At 48.0% G+C, this 23,132-nt stretch overlaps 1 protein-coding gene and 1 long non-coding RNA gene across 2 annotated transcripts in view; one reads left to right on the top strand and one right to left on the bottom strand.

Annotated features, from left to right (window-relative positions):
* Positions 1 to 263, bottom strand: part of EMC2 (ER membrane protein complex subunit 2) — an 80,668-nt gene extending 80,405 nt beyond the window's left edge. The window contains exon 1 of the mRNA XM_073590185.1: positions 131 to 263. The gene's annotated coding sequence lies outside the window, so the exon portion shown is untranslated. The remainder of the gene's footprint in view (positions 1 to 130) is intronic.
* LOC141101238 (uncharacterized) lies at positions 196 to 22,798 on the top strand. Its single transcript, XR_012234916.1, has 3 exons — positions 196 to 1,421; positions 8,494 to 8,653; positions 21,994 to 22,798. It is a non-coding gene; the product is annotated as an uncharacterized lncRNA (long non-coding RNA).
* Positions 22,799 to 23,132: the final 334 nt, after the last annotated feature.

Below are 23,132 nucleotides of genomic sequence, written 5' to 3'. Positions count from 1 at the left end.
GTGGCTCCTGTCAGGACGCTGCACACACTGCAGCACACCGCGGCGCCCAGGGTAATGTACACCCGCTACCCTGCGCGCGCACCACACTGTCATTCAGGCAGACGCCATAATAACACCGCTCTGTACTTACTACTAGCCGGTCCAGATTCACTGGTGGATGAGGAAGCCGGGATGTGACGTCTGACGTCACAAGGTTGAATACGCAAGCACGTACTGTGCGTGTGACGGCGGGAGGGAGGCGGGGCTACTGCGCAGCGTTACCATGGGAACGAGAAGTGTTCTCTGTCCCTGAACATTGAGAAAGATAATGATTGATAGATAGATAGATAATAGATAGATGATAGAAAGATAGATAAGCGATAGATAAGTAGATAGATTAGATAGATAATAGATATGTGTGATAGATTAGACTGATAATAGATTAATATAGATAATAAATAGATGATACTTATAATTAGATAGACTTTAACCCCTACCCTCCACAACCAGTTTTCATTCTTGCCGTTTGATTTTTTTCCTCTCCTTTTTTAACTGCTTCTGCACCTCCCATAGACTTTCACCATCCCGGCGGCCGCCTCCTACTCTACAATGATGGTCCGGCTGTCAGAGAAAGTCCCCATATAGAAGGCAGAGACCGTTTCTTACCGTGTGTATGGGTCGCCCCTCACACCCAGAGCAGCGAGGTACTCAGTACCGGCCCGGTGTCAGGGGGAATGTGTGTCACAGCAGCGGTGACCCGGTCCGTGGCCCTGGGTGCCCAATATCAGTGGCGGTGATGTTAGTGGTGTTAGAGTTTATATGAATAGTTTGTGACGCCACCTGTGGTGTTTGGCAAGTAAGATCGTAAGCCAATGCTGCATGCAGATCCACTGGGACTGATGGTGTGGTGCAGCAGAGATGGCGTAGCTCCCCACAGGTGGAGCTGTAGTCCCAGGGCAGTGTAGGTGCAATGGATGAGGAGAGGCGCAGAATGGTATAGAAGCTGGTACTCAGGTGTAGCGGTGCAGGAATAACTGGAGCAGGGGTGGGATTCAGCGGGTTCTCCCCGGTTCGGTGGAACCGGTTGTTAAAAAAGCAGCCGGTTCCCCGAACCGGGGAGATTCACAGCCGCGATCCGGTAATTTGATGTTCCTGCAGCAGCCGACAAGGAGCAGGACCAGAGGAGGACTCTTGCTCTGCTTCCTAGTCCCGCCCGCCGCGCCGAATACCGCGCACTGATACGTGCAGCCGGCCAGCCGCAGGGACTGAGCACACCCCGCCGGACCCCAGCGGCCCCCGCGCACTGATACTAACCAGGACGAACCGCGCGCCGCTACCCAGTGTGAGCTGCGCGTGGTCTGCGGCCTGCCTTCCTAGTCCCCCCGGGCCCGGCCTGCCATCTTCATCATCCTGGACTGGTCACACCGATGCTGCTGTGTCAGGTCAGTATGTGCTGCTGCTGCTGCTGCCTAATGGGGACCTGCTGTGCTGCCTAATGGGGACATGTGCTGGCTGCATATTGGGGACCTGTCCTGCCTAATGGGGACCTGTCCTGCCTAATGGGGACATGTGCTGCATATTGGGGACGTGTGCTGCCTAATGGGGACATGTGCTGCCTAATGGGGACGTGTGCTGCCTAATGGGGACATGTGCTGCATATTGGGGACGTTTCCTGCATATTGGGGACCTGTGCTGCCTAATGGGGACGTGTGCTGCCTAATGGGGACGTGTGCTGCCTAATGGGGACGTGTGCTGCCTAATGGGGACGTGTGCTGCCTAATGGGGACGTGTGCTGCATATTGGGGACGTGTCCTGCATATTGGGGACCTGTGCTGCCTAATGGGGACGTGTGCTGCCTAATGGGGACGTGTGCTGCCTAATGGGGACGTGTGCTGCATATTGGGGACGTGTGATGCCTAATGGGGACGTGTCCTGCCTAATGGGGACGTGTCCTGCCTAATGGGGACGTGTCCTGCCTAATGGGGACGTGTGCTGCATATTGGGGACGTGTGCTGCCTATTGGGGACGTGTGCTGCCTAATGGGGACGTGTGCTGCATATTGGGGACGTGTGCTGCATATTGGGGACCTGTGCTGCATATTGGGGACCTGTGCTGCCTAATGGGGACCTGTGCTGCCTAATGGGGATGTGTGCTGCATATTGGGGACCTGTGCTGCATACTGGGGACCTGTGCTGCATACTGGGGACCTGTGCTGCCTATTGGGGATGTGTGCTGCCTAATGGGGACCTGTGCTGCATATTGGGGATGTGTGCTGCATATTGGGGACCTGTGCTGCCTAATGGGGACGTGTGCTGCCTATTGGGGACGTGTGCTGCCTATTGGGGACGTGTGCTGCCTAATGGGGACGTGTGCTGCATATTGGAACATGTGCTGCATATTGGGGACCTGTGCTGCCTAACGGGGATGTGTGTTGCATATTAGGGACCTGTGCTGCCTAATGGGGACCTGTGCTGCATACTGGGGACCTGTGCTGTCTTATGGGGACCTGTGCTGCCTATTGGGGATATGTGCTGCCTAATGGGGATGTGTGCTGCCTAATGGGGATGTGTGCTGCCTAATGGGGATGTGTGCTGCCTAATGGGGATGTGTGCTGCATATTGGGGATGTGTGCTGCATATTGGGGACGTGTGCTGCCTAATGGGGACGTGTGCTGCATATTGGTGACCTGTGCTGCCTATTGGGGAAGTGTGCTGCCTAATGGGGACCTGTGCTGCCTATTGGGGACCTGTGCTGCCTATTGGGGACCTGTGCTGCCTATAGGGAACAATGCTGCCTATTGGGGACCTGTGCTGCCTATTGGGGACCTGTGCTGCCTTTTGGGGACCTGTGCTGCCTATAGGGAACAATGCTGCCTATTGGGGACCTGTGCCTGCCTATTGGGGACCTGTGCCTGCCTATTGGGGACCTGTGCCTGCCTATTTGGGAACAATGCTGCCTATTAGGGACCTATGCTGTCTATTAGGGACCTGTGCTGCCTTTTTGGGACTGTGCATTGTTCTGATCTCATTCCAATTTATTATTTTTTTTTAACTGTTTGACTGTGCCCCTACTTGTATATGTTTGAGGAAAAGGTGCGTGTAAATGGGTGTGGCTTAAAAATGGGTGTAGCTTCAAAATGGGTGTGGCTTTCCTACACACAAACACAGAACCTGTTGTTAAAAATTTGAATCCCACCACTGAACTGGAGGACACCAGAGTATGCGGTTCCAAAGCTTTACTCATTGTTTGCAGTTCACACACATGCCTGCCTCCGCACTGTGTTCTCCAGTTCAGGGCTCCAGCCAACCTCCTGGCCAGATAGGATTCTCCCTTCCACACTCCGCCAACATGTACCGTACTGAACGACTCCTCCAATGCGCATTTAGGTGCGAAGCACTCCAGTACTTAGTTACCCTGGAATGCCTCTCTCTAGGTGTTCCTAGTCTCTACTTGTATGACAGACAGCTGTAGCCTGCTTCGGGGACTCCTCTCTGCGTCCCGGCTCTCTATTCAGTTGCTGTTGTGTCCCAAGTCTATGATGGGAGTAAAGCGTTAGAGGCTCACTACTCCTCCGGTGTCTGTTGCCGGACATAAAGATCCAATCAACCTCGGGGACCGGGCCCCGGCCTTTGTGCTCTGGACTGGAAGGGTTCTCTATCCTTCTTCAACAAGCTTCCCACCGTCCTTCTATTCTCCTTCGTTCCGATCTGTTCTCTCTCTCTCTTGGAAGGTTAGGTTACCAATCTTATCAGTCTCTTTCTCTGGTCTTTCTCGTGCCAGCAGCCCAGATCACTGGGTCCTGCTGCAGCACGTCCTTCAGACACCCATCTTCACTCTCTCTCTCTCCAACTAACGCTCACTCTTCCCACTCTTTTATATCATCTCACTCCACCCGCCTCCCAGCACATCTCGTGTTACGAAGCAGGGTTCCACGAGGGGTGGTCTGCTAACCCCCAGCCTGAAGCTGTTAGGTGGCCCCACTGAACTATCCTGTGTGTGGAATGCAGGTGTGGAGTGTGGTCAGGAGTTCCCAACTTACCTGGATGGTGGGGCACTACACCTTAGGAGAAGGTGCAGTACCTCTGTGGCGACCGAAGCCTCAGGGGCGCCACATACCCCCTCATTAAACACAGCACGTCCGCGGGCTGCAAGACAACAAAAGGTACAATACAGGAACACAAAAATTTTTAAATGCTGTTTAACAATGCTTATCTAATCTTCCTAATGTAGGAGGCACATTTCTTAAACGTTACAAACAGGCTAACTTCCTATCTTAGTATCAAAAATTTCTTTAAGTGCAATTCTTAATTCAAAGTGCAATTATTCTTTCTCTCTAGTACACATTTATTTTTCTACTTTCACTGTCTCTTCTAGACGCAAGACACTGACCGCAAATACCTGGTCTGTCACCTGTCTACTTTCAATTCTTCATTCTTTATTCAATTCTCACATTCTATCTCAAAACTTTTCTAATTTTCTGTATCAAACATGCTATAAAAGACATTTACTTTTCATAAGACACAACATTATCAAATACGTTATCATAAAACATTCAAAGATTCTTGCAAAGTGCTGAACATTGCTCCCAGCCGGGATTTCTTGCAGTGTCCCTTGAGGTAGACATCATTCTTCGAAAAGTGTCCATTCAAAAACATCATCTTCGCAAAGTGTCTTTGTGTAACCATTATCTTCACAAAAGGGTCCTATATGTAAAACCAAGAAAGGGCACCTAAAGAGGTGCAAACTATTTACAGATAAAGTTTTGGACCAATCAGCGTCTATGATCTCTACAGTTCCATTTCAAAAACAACGCTGCCATTCAAAAACTGGGCAACATGATGAACAAAAAGACAAAGGCACAACTGGTGCAACAAACCCTCCTGGGTAACGAGATTTGAAGACTGTGAAGTGTAATTCTTAGTGCTGATCCCCTCCTGGGGTTCTGGAAGCTGAACTGGAACTGTTCTCAGAGGTGGTATCTTCGTTATTCTGGCTTCTTGCTAAAGGGGCTTGAAGCTGTGGCAAATGGAATCCATGATGTATCTCAATACCCATCAACTGTTCTTCCTCAATAGGTGGTTCCACTGTTCTGGTACGAGGTCTAGCTCCTAAGGCTTCCGCAGATTGTCGGCTCTGACAAGCTACTGCCTGGGGACTTGGCAGTGAAGGAATCTCGAGATCACCGTCCCAAAACAATCCAGACCCCCCTCTGGCCTGTAGATGTCGGATCGGGCATGCAGGCTCTAGCCATACCCCTAGCAGCATGGTCCTCCTCCTCCTCCCCATCAACCCATTAGGAAGGCCAGGGTATATACCTGGGAGTTCCCGGCGGCACAGTCTCTGCTCCGGTGCAGGTGTGGGGGTAGCGGACGCTGCCCGGTGAGATATCGGGGATGGCGGTGGAGCCAATAGCAGCTCCGGTTCTGCGGGGGCGGCTGGCGAGACCTGCACAGCCGCGCCAGGTCCGTGCAGGGGCTCCTCTTCCTCCGCTTCAGCTCCCTGGGCTGTGTACAACTCCTCCGGTATCAGCGGCAAAGAAGGGACAGAGTACGCTGCTGGTGGCATGGCAGCAGCTCCAAGCTCCGTGGGGTCTGCCAAGAAAAGATCCGGTGCAGCAGCGGCGGGTACCAGTGTCGCGAGTACCGCGGGTGTAGGCCCCTCCTGGGCGCGCTGCCGGCTCAGTCTCCCCAAGGCCTCCTGCCGCAGCCGTGTGGTCAGCGTGACTATTTCTTCCAAATGCCGCAGTTCATCTCGCGGATCGGGTTGGAGCCGTCAGCCATGGCGCCGGGGGCTTGCACTTCCCCGCGCTCCGCAGGCCTCCTTCCCTCACTCTCCAAAATGGCGTTCTGGCGTTCTCCTTGCTCCGCCCTTCTGCTCGCCACTGGCTTCCTCTGCCCCTCCTTCCGGGGGGCGGCGTCTTCTTCCAGCGCCTCCATACCAAGCCAGTATACGAACCCCTCGGGGGTTGGGCCATGCATCTGTCACATAGTAATTCAGGCAGGGAAGGCCCAAGACTCTTCGCGGTCTTTTCTTAGGACCTCCCATCTCTTCACGCCCTTCTTCTCCACGCCAGCGGCCATTTCTAATGTCCATTTTACAGTCTATTAAATTTGGTCTTCTGCACATTTTCAAAAGTTGTAAATCCAAGGCACACAGAACCCGATGGCATCGGGTCTCGTCATCCTGTTCGTGACGCCAAAATTGGGTCGCCCCTCACACCCAGGGCAGCGGAATACTCGGTACCGGGCCAGTGTCAAGGGGAATGTGTGTCACAGCAGCGGTGACCCGGTCCGTGGCCCTGAGCGCCCAATATCAATGGCGGTGATGTTAATGGTGTTAAAGTTTATTAGAATAGTTTGTGACGCCACCCGTGGTGTTTGGCAAGTAAGATGTTGAGCCAACGCTGCGTGCAGATCCACTGGGACTGATGGTGTGGTGCAGCAAAGATGGTGTAGCTCCCCACAGGTGGAGCTGTAGTCCCAGGGCAGTGTAGGTGCAATGGATGAGGAGAGGCGCAGAATGGTATAGATGTTACCCAGGTGTAGCGGTGCTGGAATAACTGGAGGACACCTGGGTGTGCGGTTCCAAGGCTTTACTCACTGTTTGCAGTTCACACACACGCCAGCCTCCGTACTGTGCTCTCCAGGCCAGGGCTCCAGCCAACCTCCTGGCCAGATAGGATTCTCCCTTCCACACTCCACCAATATGTACCTTACTGAACGACTCCAATGCGCTTTTAGGTGCGAAGCACTCCAGTACTTAGTTACCCTGGAATGCCTCTCTCTAGGTGTTCCTAGTCTCTACTTGTATGACAGACAGCTGTAGCCTGTTTCAGGGACTCCTCTCTGTGTCCCGGCTCTCTATTCAGTTGCTGTTGTGTCCCATGTCTATGATGGGAGCAAGGCGTTAGCGGCTCACTACTCCTCCGGTGTCTGTTGCCGGACATAAAGATCCAATCAACCTCGGGGACCGGGCCCCGGCCTTTGCGCTCTGGACTGGAAGGGTTCTCTATCTTTCTTCAACCAGCTTCCCACCGTCTTTCTATTCTCCTTCGTTCCGATCTGTTCTATCTCTCTTGGAAGGTAGGGTTATCAGTCTTATCAGTCTCTTTCTCTGGTCTTTCTCGTGCCAGCAGCCCAGATCACTGGGACCTGCTGCAGCACGTCCTTCAGACACCCATCTTCCCTCTTCTCTCTCTCTCTCCAACTAACCAACTAACTGTCACTCTTCCCACTCTTTTATATCATCTCACTCCTCACGCCTCCCAGCACATCTCGTGTTACGAAGCAGGGTTCCACTAGGGGTGCTCTGCTAACCCCCAGCCTGAAGCTGTTAGGTGGCCCCACTGAACTATCCTGTGTGCGAAATGCAGGTGTGGAGTGTGGTCAGGAGATTCCACCTTACTTGGATGGTGGGGCACTACACCTTAGGAGAAGGTGCAGTACCTCTGTGGTGACTGAAGCCTCAGGGGCACCACATGTACCTTCTCCATCACTGTATACACAGAGCTAGAGAAACCCTCTGTTTTCAGTAATAGGAATCTCTGATCGAGGTGACAAAGCTTATGTGATCATTGTGTATAGAGAGGAAACAGGAGCTGCAGGGTCATAGGAGACCCAGACAGCTCTGCTATACAGCTAGGAGGCCATGTTTTCCCTGTAACTGGGGCTAATATCAGCCTCGGTTACAGGGGAAGTATGATGAAAATATAAATATTCCAATACTTAATAACCCCACATAGGTGTTTTATAAGGTTATGGGTGGCACAATATGTAAAATAAATGATAATGAAAAAAATAACAGGCCAAAAATAAAAATAATAATTATTGCTCTTTAAAACCACATGTGCAGAAAAAAACACCTGAAAATGTGCGTGGTCAGGAACAGGGGTAAATGACCTAGTCTTTTTTTTTAATACTTTGGCAATGACTAGACCTATGAGGGCTCGTTTTCTGCAGGATGAGATGTAGTTTTGAGTGACACCATTTGTTCTACCCATAGAGTAAGGGAAAATGGCAAAAATAATTCCAAGTGTGGTGAAATGGTGAAAAGAAGCCCTGAAATTCTGCCATTGTTTTTTTTTTTTTGGGGGGGGGGGGGATTTATTTTTGGGGCGTTCATTGTGCAGTAGAAATTATCTGGAAATATGCCTCTCCATGCCTGTGTGATCATGGAAATACCAAACTTGTATTCTGTGTTTACTTTTTCATTGACTTAAAAAAAATTCAGAATTCTGTTAAAAGAAAAGAATGTGCTCATGTCTCCATTTTCTGAGCACCATAACTTTTTTATATTACCATCCATTTTTTGCTGTCTATAACTTATCTTTCTTGCCAATTATTGTACAATCTTATCTGTATTTTGCCAATGGTTACACAATGTTACGGAATTGTCCATATTTGTCCATTTCCTTTTCTGATTTACTATAAAAGATCAAGCCTGCCCCTTTAATAAATGAGATTTACTTGATAGACAAGCAACCTGTGTCTCTCGTTTTATTTCTCCCAATCCTAGGTACCTAGGCAAAAGCTCCTCCTGAGCTACACCCGAGGAGACATAGAAATCCCTTCTCCGACAACTTGGAGGCCCCAGCGAGATATAATATTCCCCTTCGACTTTCATCTCAGACTGAACAACTGACCTCCTCTATCCTGAACAGAAAACCAGATCCCGGGTAAGTGAGTAGATTTGTTACTCACACTGTTTTCTCTCCGGGAAAAGAGGCTATCTGGAGTCAGTCAGTGGGGATTTCTAATGGGAAAAGCCCTCGGGTAAAAAAAGGTATATATTATTTGTTATCTCTTGCTTGATTGTTTGTTTAAGTGCTGTTAACAATTGTTTTGTTTCAGGATGAAGTGCGATGATTTTCCATTTGTTTTGTCTGTATCTATAACAAAGGTTCCTGTCTTTCTGTTTGTAATGATGTCATAGTTTGTTAATATTGAAAATATTGCAAACAAATTGTCTTGATCCTGCTTTGCTATACTTGGTTTATGTTTGTTCTAACTTTTATTCTTCTTTTGTTTGTTGATGCCTTGTCAGATGTTAATTGATAAGTAGTACTAATAATGCTGTGCTGAACTGATCTGATTATAATGCAGTCCTGATATATTGCTGAATCTGTGTTGTGGGGTACTAAACTGCGCTGGTGATGTATGGAGACTAAATGATGTGTGCTCAGTGTATAAATAGCCTTTTCATTACTCAAAGCAGTAAGATAAAACTCTCCGGTTAGTTGCTACTTGGGAAAAAAAAAAAACTTATTGGAAGGTCCCGGGTGGGAGTTTGCAGTGAAGAGGGAAAATCATTTGAAGACAATCTATGTGAATATAAATGTTTTTTGTATGCAACCCGGTACTCAGATAGGATATAGTGAACCAAGCAAGAGTTTCTACAAATAGATGTGATTTATGTTTTTGTCCATTGGCACTAGAGCATTTTTGATAAGATGCGGGGAGCGAGAGAGTACAGAAGTACTGCGTGTATGGATGTGATTGAAATGTCAGATAGATGCTTACCATGTGTGTACCATATGCTGTGTGAAAAGGGTCTGTGTTCAGTTCACCAGTATAGGTGCAGAGTATATTCTTGTCATATGCATTGTTTAAAAGCTGGGTAGATGTATTGGACTCTAGAGGGTATATGCCAAGGTGGCAAGATAATATCACGCACGAATATTGTCTTATTGAACCCGGAGTGGATTCAGGAATAGACCTTGCATATTCAGAGTCTAGTAAGTCTCAGATCCAGGTATGAGGAGTGTATAGCGCTTGTGTTTGGAACTGTGTTGTTGACAGTAATCTGTCTAATTGTTTGGGAGAGTATGTATCAGCATTAGGACAGAACAGAGAGCTGCGGTTCAGGTTATTGCTTTGATAGTAGGATTGCTGGCTATTGTAGTTAGACCAGTGGGATCCCACTATTACATAACAGGGCTGAAGACAGGGGTCGCTACCCTTGACAGCTGTTACGGGTGCTAGGCACACCAGGTCAGGACAGACTACGGATCCGAGATATAGGATAAAGGACCTGATGCGTCTTGGGCAGGATTATAAAGCAGTTAGGCCTCTTTCACACTTCAGTTTTTTACAATCAGTCACAATCCGCCAGGTTTTGAAAAAAACGGATCCGCAATTTTCTTTTGAGGATCCGTTTTTTTCCCCATTGACTTTCATTATTGGCGGATTGTGACGGATTGCCGTCCGTTGCATCCGTTTTTTTTACGGATCCGCCAAAAGTTGCTGTCCGTCACCATCCTCAAAGATTTCAAAACGGAGCTTGCAACGTTTTTTTCTCTGGCGGATCCTCCAGACACTCATTTAACCCCAAATTCTTTCTGGGTGCCAGACAAAAAGAAAACATCTCTCTCTCTCTCTCTCTCTCTCCTTTACCAGGCTGCGATTCCTTTAAAATTCTTCATTTGTCGGATCCGTCAAAAAAACGGACGGCTGGCATCCGTTGTCATCAGTACTAAAACGGATCCGCCATCCGTCCTTTTGGCGGATTTTGACTGATGCAAAAAACTGAAGTGTGAAAGAGGCCTTAACAATACCGCTGACAATTCTTGAAAAGGCAGGAATGCCAAGGAATGGATGTTTGGATGCTGAGAGATACAACGAGTGTTTAAGTAAGGAGCATGCTGTTTGAATTGGAAAAATATGACTAGGGTGTGCAAGTTGCTGCGTGGATCAGAACCTCTGAATGATATGGTCTGTTTTAATGCTAAGAATGATGAAGTTATTACTAAGAAGATATGATGAATGATGAAGTTAATACTAAGTGTGATGAAATTAGAATGAGAGAATGTATGTCAGGCAATCTGCAGCGTCTCCACACACAGGCTGCTCCCCCTTCACAAGATCAGTCTGTGTTTCCACAGCTCCCTCTGCCCCTGTAGTACCGGAGGGGATGAGACCGGCCCCCCCTTAAGCAGCCCAAAGAGCAAAGTTATGTGCGGACAGGAGATTTCTTCTGTGTCTGCAGCCTTAACATCTGTATAATACTATACTTGCCTGGTTCGTGTAGCCTCATCTCCACCCCATCTCTGGTAGACCCTGATGATATACCATCAGCCAGGGGTCCCATAGGTGCCAAACACGGGGGGAGGACTGATCCCCATGTCTCCACAGATGCAAACTAGCTGACTTGTATATGATGCTTCTCCTCTATACTTATTACCCTTGGGTTGCCACAGGGGTTCACAGACAGTTTCTTCACTCCGGTAAGGAACAGCCCCCAGCAATTCCTACGGAGGGGAGAAATGAGGAAGCAGTTTACATTACACTTGCAGACAACCCTTACACCTCATAACTATGATTTGAAAAACCCCAGAGAAGCTAGATTTGTAAAAATATGTTACTGATAGGATTGAAGGAAGATCTGAGAACAGAAGTAATGAGAGTACGGCCAGAATGTATATACAATCCCTTTCCATGTTTAGGGGATAGAGGACCAGATTAATAATAGGAAAGTAAAGAAGCAGCAGAAGGCAACTCCTGTTATGGTGAATATACCTCCGGATGCATTTAATAATGCTGTGAAAACTGTGGTGCAGGCGGCAGGTATACATCACAGGGGGAGAGAAGAAAAGGAAAGATGGGATAACAGACCCAGAGAAGTGGAAACAAAAATAGCGGTTCCCCCACAGGATGGTCCCATCACTAATCACATACTTAGAATTTCCTCATGGTAAACAATTAAAATGCCTGATTGATAAGGGGGTAGAAAAGGATATGCCACAACGATTCAGGACAGGGAAGATGGTACAGGGATTAGGAGCAGGTGGAATAGTTCATCCCTTGTATGAAACAGAACCCATGAATGTGTGAATAGCACGTACCACAGACTTATGTGCCTAATTGCTAGTCTCAGATAAATGTCTTAAAATCTTGATAGGTGCTGATATCCTGAGTGCTATGAATGCAGTTTTTTTTATTAAGTTTGGAAGAAAGGCATTACTGTTACAGGCCCGTTGTCTGAAGCAACCCTCTCACCATGATGTTGCTAATTTAGCTAGATGGTGAGAACCTGCAACTGACCAAGATGAGGACATTTGGCAAATGTTCGATCAGGTACTACCTGCAGTATAGGTAAAGGATAAGACAGATGTTGGTTTAGGATAGTACCAGTATTCATCAGATTGAAGCCAGGAACTGTACTGGTGCGTATTAGATGATATCCCCTGAGCAGAGAGATCAAACAGGTACTGTATGTCTAATGGAAACAGCTTCCTTGTTAATATTTTTGTACCATGAAGGATGTAAGGTGTCAAGAGGTAACTGCCAATAGCAAAGGAAAAAGTTGTTTTCTTAGGTCATTGCATTTCACTTCAGCTGAAACACATAACACCAGAAGAAAAAGCCATAAGACAAGCAATGGAGCTCACTTCCATCTGCCACTGAGTATATTCCTGGGGCTGACCAGCTACTGTAGAGAAGCCATGCCAACTGACCCCGGAAGCAAAAGAGGGGTTCAAGAACCTGAAGGAAGCCATTCTCTCAGCCTCGACTCTAGGAATCCCAAGTCATGACCTCCACTTCCATTTGCATTGTCATGAATTGGAGGGGGGGCATGCTAAGGGTATACTGTATTTTTAACATGACTACTTGCCAATGTGCAAGAGATACCAATCCCTAATGTAGAATCCAGAGTTTTATGTAGATGTGTCACAGGATTTACCAAGATGAAGTACCTTATACAGGTTATTCAGTGGTTGATCAACATAAGGTGGTACAAAGTAAAGCTTTACCTTCTGGGATGTCTGCTCGGGGAGGCTGAATTGAAAGCACTCGCTGAGGCATGTACAATGGAGGAGCATTTACTGATAGTGCAACGGATTCGGCATTTTCCATGATTGCAATCCCTTATGAAGAGCAGAAAGTTTGTTGGTTCCTCTGGTAAGCCCATTAAAAATGCAGAATTGGTGGCTCAGCTTCTCAGAGCATTGGAGCTGTCTTTAAAAGGTTGCTATAGTGAAAGTGCAAGCTCACACTAAAAAGCGCACAAAGGAAGCCGACGGTAATAACCGAGCTGATATTGCAGCCAAGGCTGCTGCTTTGTTCCCTCTTCCCGCAGGAACATATACTGTACAGGTGTTGGGGGAGGTGGATCTATTTCTCCAGAGCCTGCAAGAACAGGCCTCTGCACCAGAAAAGGAAGAATGGCAAAGGCACACAGGTGCGAAGGAAGAAGATGGATTGTGGAGAGCGGACGGTAAGTATTGCTTGCCTAGGGCATTGTTTCCTATGGTGTGCTCCCTCTCCCACGGATTAACACATCAATCCAAAGGTGGAATGGTAAGCCAGGTTAAAACAAGTTGGGTTGCACCAGGGTTCCATTATGCTGCTGCAAAATTTGTACAGGGATGTGTAATCTGCGCATGCTATAATGTAGGAAAAACGGTGAAGGTGCCACCAAAGTGCACCCCCAAGCCATTGTACCCTTTTCAGCGACTGTAGATTGATTTCATTCAGCTTCCAAGAGTAGGCAACTATGAATGTGCGCTGGTATGTGTGGATCTTTTCTCCAATTGGCCAGAGGCATGGCCCTGTGCTCATGCAAATGCACGCACTGTGGTTAAAAAGCTAATGTCAGAAGTTGTTTGCAGATTTGGAGTACCAGAGGTAATTGAAAGTGACCGAGGTAGTCATTTCATGTCACAGGTGTGCCAAGGAATCACCCGAGACTTAGGGATGGAGCAATCATTTCACACTCCCTATCATCCTCAGAGCAGTGGTAGGGTGGAAAGGTTAAATGGTACACTGAAATTGAAAATTCAAAAAGCAATGGCAGAAACAGGTAAACCATGGACTGAGTGTCTTCCCATTGCATTGTACACTGTTAGGGTGACTCCCAACAAAAAGACAAGTTTGAGTCCATATGAGGTGTTGTTTGGGAGCCCTCCCAAGACAGGATTGTACTTTCCTCAACAGATCCAGGCCTCTCATTCAAATATGACGGCCTATGTGGGTGCATTGCAACAGGTGTTGCAGCAAATTCATACGAGTGTTTTCAGTTCCCTTCCAGATCCGTCCTGCTTATGAGGCTCGCATGACCTTAAGCCAGGAGACTGGGTGGTGACACAAAAGCACCTGAGGAAAAGTCTAGATCCTCACTTTGAGGGACCCTATCAAGTCCAGCTGATACGCCAACATCTGTTAAGCTGGAAGGAAAGTCTGCCTGGATTCACGGATCTCACTGCAAGAGATTTTACAAGAACTAAAGCAGAATGGAATTTGGGAAGTACTATCCATTCTTGCTTCTCACTGTGATTGTATCTATTCATTGTAAAAAAAGATAATGATGTCTTTGGGCCATAGGATAGTGATGTGTCTAAACAATGGACTAATAAATTTGTCCAGTACCATAACTATATTGCCCAAGTCCAAAATCTATCCAATTGCTGGATTTGTTCACATGCCCCAATTGCTGCAAAAACTATGCTGTATTTTGTAACTCGATTGACAGAGAGAGAGGCAGTTCATGTAGATGAAGAAACCAGAGAAGGTCATGTGAGAATCATGTGGGAATAGTGGATGAGGGCAGGTATATCTCGCCCAGATTCCTTTCCTATGTGGCCTAGTCTGGTCAGTATCGCACCTGCTTACTAATGGATAATGGGAGGTGGATATAAAAGGATACAAGGTGGTTGTGTGAGTCTCTCAGCCTGGGAACACAGAGAGCCTCTCTGTGTGAGAGACACACGTGAGTGGAAGCAGTGCCCACTGCAACTGTGGTTTGGCTGGATGGGAGAAGCCCGCCAGTTGGTAGTTAGGTTGTCCATTGTTTAGTTAGTGCTGGACAGGCAAGGATTTGTTTTATGTTTTATTTCCTTTTGCATTGCTTTCACCGTTAATAAACCTGACCCAGGGTCAGTTACACCCGTATCCCAGCTCTGCGCCTGAGTTTCATGCTGAATGCACGTGACCTTTGACCCCAGCAAAGGCGATCCCGGAGTGTTTTATCACATTGTGGTGGAGAACGCGGGCATCACGTTGCAAGCATGAGCATGGAGGACGTGGTGAAAGCGCTGGCACAGTCCACCGCCGTCCAGCAAGAAGCTAATCGGGTGATGATGGCCCAGCTAAAGGAGTTGGTGGACATGACAGTTACCGATCGTTCGCTTCTCCAGCAGGTGGCGCAGCGCTTGGCAAGCTTACCTGAGCTTAACCTGGAAGCCGAGTCGAGAGTGTTTCATGTGAGTCGGTACTGGCAGAAAATGACCGAAGATGACGTTGAGGCATACCTGACCACGTTTGAACGGACGGCGGTGCGAGAAAAATGGCCGAAGGCACCATGGGCCGGCCTGATTGCCCCGTTTCTTTCTGGTGAGGCCCAAAAGGCGTATTATGACTTGGAACCTGAAGCTGCGCAGGACTTTGACAAACTGAAAGCCGAGATCTTGGCCCGGCTGGGAGTGACGACCGCTGTCCGTGCACAGAGAGTGCATCAATGGACTTATCAGACGGATAAACCACTGCGGTCACAGATGTTCGACCTGATCCACGTGACGAAGAAGTGGCTACAACCCGAGGTGCTGACAGCGCCAGAGATAATCCAGAGAGTCGTCATGGACAAGTACCTGAGAGCTCTACCGCCAGCCCTGAGGAAGTGGGTAAGCCATGGAAATCCTACGACGGCAGATCAACTGGTGGATCTGGTTGAACGTTACTCCGTGGCGGAAGGACTCCGAGACGACGCTACCCCACCTCGTTCTTCATCATCTCCACGGGGAACCGGTAAGACTGTTCCAGGGAGTAGGGGAGATGGAAAAATCCCTAAGACAGTGGGGGAGGAAAACGGGACTGCCCGCACTGCGAGGCCGAGAGTAACGAACTATGGTCTAAGCAAGGGGCCCGTTAGGTGTTTCCGCTGCCAAGAGATGGGACATATTGCTGCGAACTGTCCGGTCACTACTGAACCCATGCAGTGCGACGTCACAGACTCTAAAAACCGCATGTCTATGGTTGCACGGGTAGTGAGTGTGAATGCTGGTCAAAAGGATGTGGAAAAACACTTGTGTGATTTAACTGTTGATGGCAAAAATGTGGTGGCATTGTTAGACTCGGGAAGTGTGGTGACTCTGGTGAAGGCCAGTCTGGTGTCAGCCCCGACTGGACCATCAGACAAATTTTCTGTAACGTGTGTGCATGGAGACACCTGTTCGTACCTCACCGCGGTCATATGCATTACTACTTCCTATGGGTCTGTGCAACATAAAGTGGGACTCGTCCCGGCGTTATTGCATGATGTTATCCTGGGCCGGGATTTTCCCCACTTCTGGCAATTGTGGGAGAATCAGTTGATGCCCTCGGGTAATAGTGTACATGATTCTTCTCCCAGGGCGCGTGTGGGTCTCGAACCCCTGGAAGAGGTCTCCCCGGAAGACTCGGGGGGAAGAGTCTGCTGGAAATGACCTACAGTTCCCGTTTTCAGATATGGCGGGTGATACGGAGGAGACCGGGGAAGAGGAGGAGGCCGACAGCCGTCCACCTCCCCGTTTGCCGGATTTGGAAGTTCAGAAAGATGACTTCCAAAGCGAGCAAATAAAGGATCTAAGAACCTTACCGTTGAACCTTTCTCAGGCTAGGACAAATGTAAAAGTGATAAATGGGGTACCGTTGAACCTGGCTCTAGGCTGGCATATCCTTACATGGTTCTGGAGAATGATTTACTCTATCAGATAGTTGCACCGTATCTTCCCCCTTTTTCTCTATTAGTCGTGCCAAAACCCTACCGGCGGCAGGTGTTGGACCTGGCCCACGGACATGTGATGGGAGGTCACCTGGGAGTCCAGAAAACCACCGAAAGGATATTACACTGTTTTGTTTGGCCAGGCATGCATCACGATATTCGAGTATATTGTGAGTCTTGTCCTGACTGCCAAGCCTCTGCACCTAAGCCCCGGTTCTGTAGCCCTTTGGTACCCCTACCTATTTTTGAAGTCCCGTTTGAGAGGATTGGGATGGATTTAGTTGGGCCCCTTCCACGGTCTGCACGTGGACACCAACATATCCTGGTCATCTTGGATTATGCCACTCGTTACCCGGAGGCCATCCCTTTGCGTAACACGGCCACCAAGACGATTGCCAAGGAACTGGTGCATGTGTTTAGTCGGGTCGGTATACCAAAACAGATACTCACCGACCAGGGGACCCCCTTTATGTCCAGGGTAATGAAGGAGCTCTGCCGATTGTTACAAATTGAACCGTTACGCACATCCGTGTATCACCCTCAAACAGACGGGTTGGTCGAACGGGTCAATAAAACTCTGAAGCAGATGCTGAGAAAGGTGATAGACAAGGATGGGAAGAACTGGGACTATTTACTTCCGTATTTGCTTTTTGCCATCAGGGAAGTACCCCAGTCTTCCACGGGATTCTCGCCTTTCGAGTTATTGTACGCCCGACGTCCTCGTGGACTGTTAGATGTTGCAAAAGAAACCTGGGAGGGTCAGGTCACTCCGTTTAAAACAGTGATAGATCACGTCACACAAATGCAGGACCGTATTGCGGCTGTTATGCCTATCGTCAAAGAACACATGATACAGGCTCAAGGAGCCCAAAAAAGAATCTATGATAGGGGCGCCAAGATCCGTACGTTTGCACCCGGAGATAGGGTGTTGATCCTGGTCCCCACGGTGGACAGTAAGTTCCTGGCAAAGTGGCAGGGCCCCTTTGAGATCAAGGAAAGAGTTGGTGAAGTAAACTACAAAGTATACCAGGCAGGTAAACGGAAACCTGAACAGATTTATCATGGAAATCTGATAAAGCCCTGGAAGAATCGGTCTGCCTTGTTAGCGGAGCTGGCCCGTCCTGTCTGCTCGCATACCGTACCGGAGGTACGGGTTGCAGAGACTCTCTCGGAGCGGCAAAAGACGGAAGTCAGGCAGTTTCTACTTCACAACCAAAAGTTTTTCTCAGAAAAACCCGGGCAGACTACGCTGATAAAACATGACATCGTAACGGAACCTGGTGTCACAGTTCACGTAAAGCCCTACCGAATCCCGGAAGCGCGCCGTGAAGCCGTTTCCCGAGAAGTGAAGGCAATGTTAGAGTTAGGTGTCATTGAGGAATCGCACAGTGCTTGGTCCAGCCCGATTGTGCTAATTCCTAAACCGGACGGCACCATCCGGTTCTGCAATGACTTCAGGAAACTGAATGCGGTCTCAAAATTTGATGCCTACCCCATGCCCCGGGTCGACGAGTTAATAGATCAGTTAGGAAAAGCCCGGTATATTACGACCCTAGACCTAACAAAGGGGTATTGGCAGATCCCTCTGATGGAGGCTGCCAGAGAAAAGACAGCATTTGCTACCCCAGAAGGTCTATTTCAGTATGTGTATATGCCGTTTGGACTGCACGGAGCACCGGCGACCTTCCAGAGACTGATGGATCGAGTCCTGAGGCCACATAGGCAGTACGCTTCGGCCTATTTGGACGACATTGTCATTTACAGCTTGGACTGGGAGACTCATCTCCAGAAAGTCCAAGCTGTGGTTGACGACCTGTGGGAGGCAGGTTTAACCGCGAACCCCAAGAAATGTCACATCGGGCTAGAAGAAGCCCGGTATTTGGGGTATGTAATTGGGAGGGGTGTTGTTAAACCCCAGGTTGATAAGATTCAGGCGGCTCAGGACTGGCCACAACCTGTCAACAAGAAGCAGGTGCAAGCCTTCCTGGGGATCGCCGGTTATTATCGCCGGTTCATACCCAATTTTGCAGCCATCGCTACCCCCCTGACGGATCTTACAAAAGGGAAAGACTCCGTCATGATTAAATGGAGTTTAGCGGCTGAAGAAGCCTTCCATAGCCTAAATCGGGCACTTTGCTCTCAGCCCGTACTGGTGACTCCGGACTTCCGCAGTGAGTTTGTGGTACAAACGGATGCCTCTGATACCGGTATCGGGGCCGTACTCTCACAAGTGAGGGACGGAGTGGAACACCCAGTCCTCTATCTCAGCAGGAAGCTGAATAAACACGAGCAAAGGTATGCAGTCGTAGAAAAAGAGTGCCTCGCCATTAAGTGGGCTCTAGAGGCCCTCAAATATTACCTGGTGGGCCGAAAGTTCAGGCTGATCACTGACCATGCCCCTCTCAATTGGATGCACTTGAACAAGGAACGGAATAGCCGGGTGACCCGGTGGTTCCTTGCCCTGCAGGCCTACACTTTTACGGTGGAGCACCGCCCAGGGGTTCAGATGGGAAATGCAGATGCCCTGTCCCGAGTGCACTGTTTGGCGGGTGTCATTGCTCGACCGGAGTGGTCTGAGCAGAAGGGGGGGATATGTGAGAATCATGTGGGAATAGTGGATGAGGGCAGGTATATCTCGCCCAGATTCCTTTCCTATGTGGCCTAGTCTGGTCAGTATCGCACCTGCTTACTAATGGATAATGGGAGGTGGATATAAAAGAATGCAAGGTGGTTGTGTGAGTCTCTCAGCCTGGGAACACAGAGAGCCTGTCTGTGTGAGAGACACACGTGAGTGGAAGCAGTGCCCACTGCAACTGTGGTTTGGCTGGACGGGAGAAGCCCGCCAGTTGGTAGTTAGGTTGTCCATTGTTTAGTTAGTGCCGGACAGGCAAGGATTTGTTTTATGTTTTATTTCCTTTTGCATTGCTTTCACCGTTAATAAACCTGACCCAGGGTCAGTTATACCCGAATCCCAGCTCTGCGCCTGAATTTCATGCTGAACGCACGTGACCTTTGACCCCAGCAAAGGCGATTCCCGGAGTGTTTTATCACAGTCAGTATGGAGATGGAGCTGCTGAGATGTCTACAAGTATAAATACTGACCCAGAATGCTAGTCATTACGATATTATAGGGCAGTCACTACAGATTTAGACGACTCTTGGTGTCTTTACACTGACACTACCCGGTTAGCTTCAATGTGCAATAGCTGTTCTTAATGAATTTCAGTTTATAAACATAGTATGTGGGAGCAATGCATATAGGTGGATTCCTAAAGGAGCTGAAAGTGCATGAACACTGGCTAGATTAGAGCCGGCCACCTGGGTATGGAATGAGAATGACTTTCCTTATAAAAATTTCCCTAGCTACATGATAGCAAAACGTAGTGCACCCTCTCCATAGCCACCCAAACATTTAATGCACACTCCATGGTATCTTAAAACTGGGATGTCCTCACTGGTCCTCTGGGAGTTATGTTCGGAACTATAAGAAAAGCTCAGATGATAGAAGAATTGGGTGATATCTTTGATAATGTGACAGAGTATTTGATGCCATTAATGTAGAATCTGCTTATATGAGACAGCTCATTGTCATAACTAACCAGTACTCTATGGTGCTCGACTATCTCACAGCATCTCAAGGGGGATTCTGTCAGGTAGTGGGACCCTCATGCTGTCACTATATAGATCTGTCCGGACTGATGAGAGTCACTCATGACATAGAACAAGCTAGGCTGATAAAGGAAGGAATACGGAAAGTTAATTCCCTGGAGGACCAGCCCCTTTCTGAATGGCTCGCATGGTTAAATCCTTTGAATTTGTTTAAAGGAATAGGTGGATGAATATCGGGTGTAATTCATTTCCTAATTCAAGCAGTTTTTGTGATATTGATCATTGCAGGGATGATAAAGTTATTTGCTAGGCTGAGTTCACACGTGGCATTTTTTTCGCGTTTCCACGGCGGTTTTAACCGCGCGATTTTGCAGCGAAAACGCGAAAAATAAGCATCCCATGCATTCCTATGGGATTCCGCAATGCTGTGCTAATGCGGTTTTTACCGTGGCGGAATTGCTTCGCGGTAAAAAACGCAGCATGCTCATTAATTTCGCGGAATCGCGGCGATCCCACACCCATAGGAATGCATTGTTCTGCTTACTTTCTGCATGTGGCTCTGCACACCATGCGAAAAGTAAGCAGAACATTTGCGGATGGTACACACGGTCCGGAGGAGAGGAGACTGTCCTCCGGGCTCTGGGTACCATATTCCTGTAAAAAATAGAATTTAAAATAAAAAATATTGTTATTCTCGCCTTCCGACATACCGCGCAGCCTTCCCGCCTCTCTCCACGCTCCCGGTCCCAGTAAGCCTTTGCGAGCGATGACGTCCGTTTTCGTGGGATCGTGAAGTCTCGCGGTCATTCGCGCGACGTCATCGCGAATGACCACGAGACGTCGCGATCCCGCGAGAACGGACATCATCGCGGTAATTGTCGCAAAGGATTACTGGGACCGGGAGCATGGAGAGAGGCGGGAAGGCTGCGCGGGACGTCGGAAGGAGAGAATAACAATATATTTTTTTTATTATTATTATTTACTTTCTATCTGTTATTATTGATGCTGCATAGGCGGCCTCAATAGTAAAAAGTTGGTCACACTCATCAAACACTATGTTTGACGAGTGTGACCAACCTGTCAATCAGTTCTCTAAAGGTACTGTCACACTTAGTGATGTACCAGCGAACCCGACCAGCGATATGACGCGGTCAGGATTGCTGGTACATCGCTAAGTGGTCGCTAGTGAGCTGCCACACAGGCAGATCTCACCAGCGACATCGCTGGGGACGGGGGTCGCTACTTACCTGTCACACTAGGCGATCCTGCATCCTCCCGCCCGGCTCCACGCGTCGCTCTTCTCTCCACAGGAAGCGCCGCAGGAAGCTGACGACGAGAAACAGTCCTGGACGTTCTCGTGTGATCAGCGATAAGCAGCGGGGGAGCGGGTCGTAGGTAAGTATCACACAGCGATGTCGCTAGCAATATCGCTATAATGTCACAAGTTATAGCGATATTGCTAGCAATATCGCTTAGTGTGACAGGCCCTTAAGCGATGCTACAGATCGCTTGGAAAACGCTAGCAATTCTGCAAGCTAATTACGCTTGCAAAATGCTAGTTTTTCCGCGGGAAAATCACGGGAATTTAAAATGCGATTTTCCCGCGGAATGGAATTCCGGGATTCTCGTGGTAATTTCCGCGAGAGTTCCGCTACGTGTGAACTCAGCCTTATGGTTATAAAGTTCTCGGTTCTAATTGTAAATATTTTCCAGGTAAACATGAAGCTAGAATCAATACTGACTCTGATATAAAGCAAACCCAAGTGATGACTACCTTTATAACCACTGTTCAGTGTGAATTTATATTCTGCAACAAGCAAACTTCAGTAGACTTGGATGATTGTATGCATTGTGGAAAACCGCTGGTCTGAACAAAGATAAAGACTCTACAAAGAACTACAACAATGAAGATTTATATGCATTATGGATTTTAAATGATTAACACTTACTAACAAATAAAGATATAAACTAAATTTGCTAATATATTAAAATATATGTTACAATGTATCACAATAAGTATGTATTCACCATATATATCTTATTAACATATTGCACACAAGACAGACATTACTCCCTTAATAAAATCTGTACTCCTCTGAGATAGGGCAAATCAGTAGAAGTGAAACAGTGAAAGGAGGTCTGATTCACAAGTATAATCTGAATGGATGCACAGCAAAGCTTGTATCCCATGATATACATAGGATAAGCCATGTATTTTGTGAAGTAGGGTTATCTTGCAGGCCTCGGATATGGTTCCACGAATTGTTTGACCTAAGGGAAATGCCAAAACCCCCACATATTCCCGTCACCTCCAATTAAAATAATCTCATAACTCATAGTTGACATATCATTATATAACTTATATTTCTTGCCAATTATTGTACAATCTTATCTGTATTTTGCCAATGGTTACACAATGTTATGGAATTGTCCATATTTGTCCATTTCCTTTTCTGATTTACTATAAAAGATCAAGCCTGCCCCTTTAATAAAGGAGATTTACTTGATCGACTAGCAACCTGTGTCTCTTGTTTTATTTCTCCCAATCCTAGGTACCTAGGCAAAAGCTCCTCCTGAGCTACACCCGAGGAGACATAGAAATCCCTTCTCCGACAAGGGATTTCCTAACAAATAAGCAACCCCGACCGGTGTTCAGGCTGTCTAACAGCCGCATAGACTCGAACATAGTATAGGAACACTGCCAGATGCTCGGGTAAGGGCTCATGCTCACTTGCGAGAGACTCGCACGATTCTCGCATGAATTTCTGTGCAGCCACGTGCTCCAATCCGAGTGCCGGCGGCAGTGCCAGGTTTTCATGCGAGAGACTCGCACGAGAATCATGCGAGTATGT

This window comes from Dendrobates tinctorius, unplaced genomic scaffold, assembly GCF_039654945.1.
Source record: "Dendrobates tinctorius isolate UK_male_01 unplaced genomic scaffold, ASM3965494v1 ptg000116l, whole genome shotgun sequence".
In the NCBI taxonomy this organism is placed as follows: Eukaryota; Metazoa; Chordata; class Amphibia; order Anura; family Dendrobatidae; genus Dendrobates; species Dendrobates tinctorius.
The sequence above is the reverse complement of the archived record's forward strand: the minus strand, read 5'-3'. Positions and strand labels throughout refer to the sequence as shown.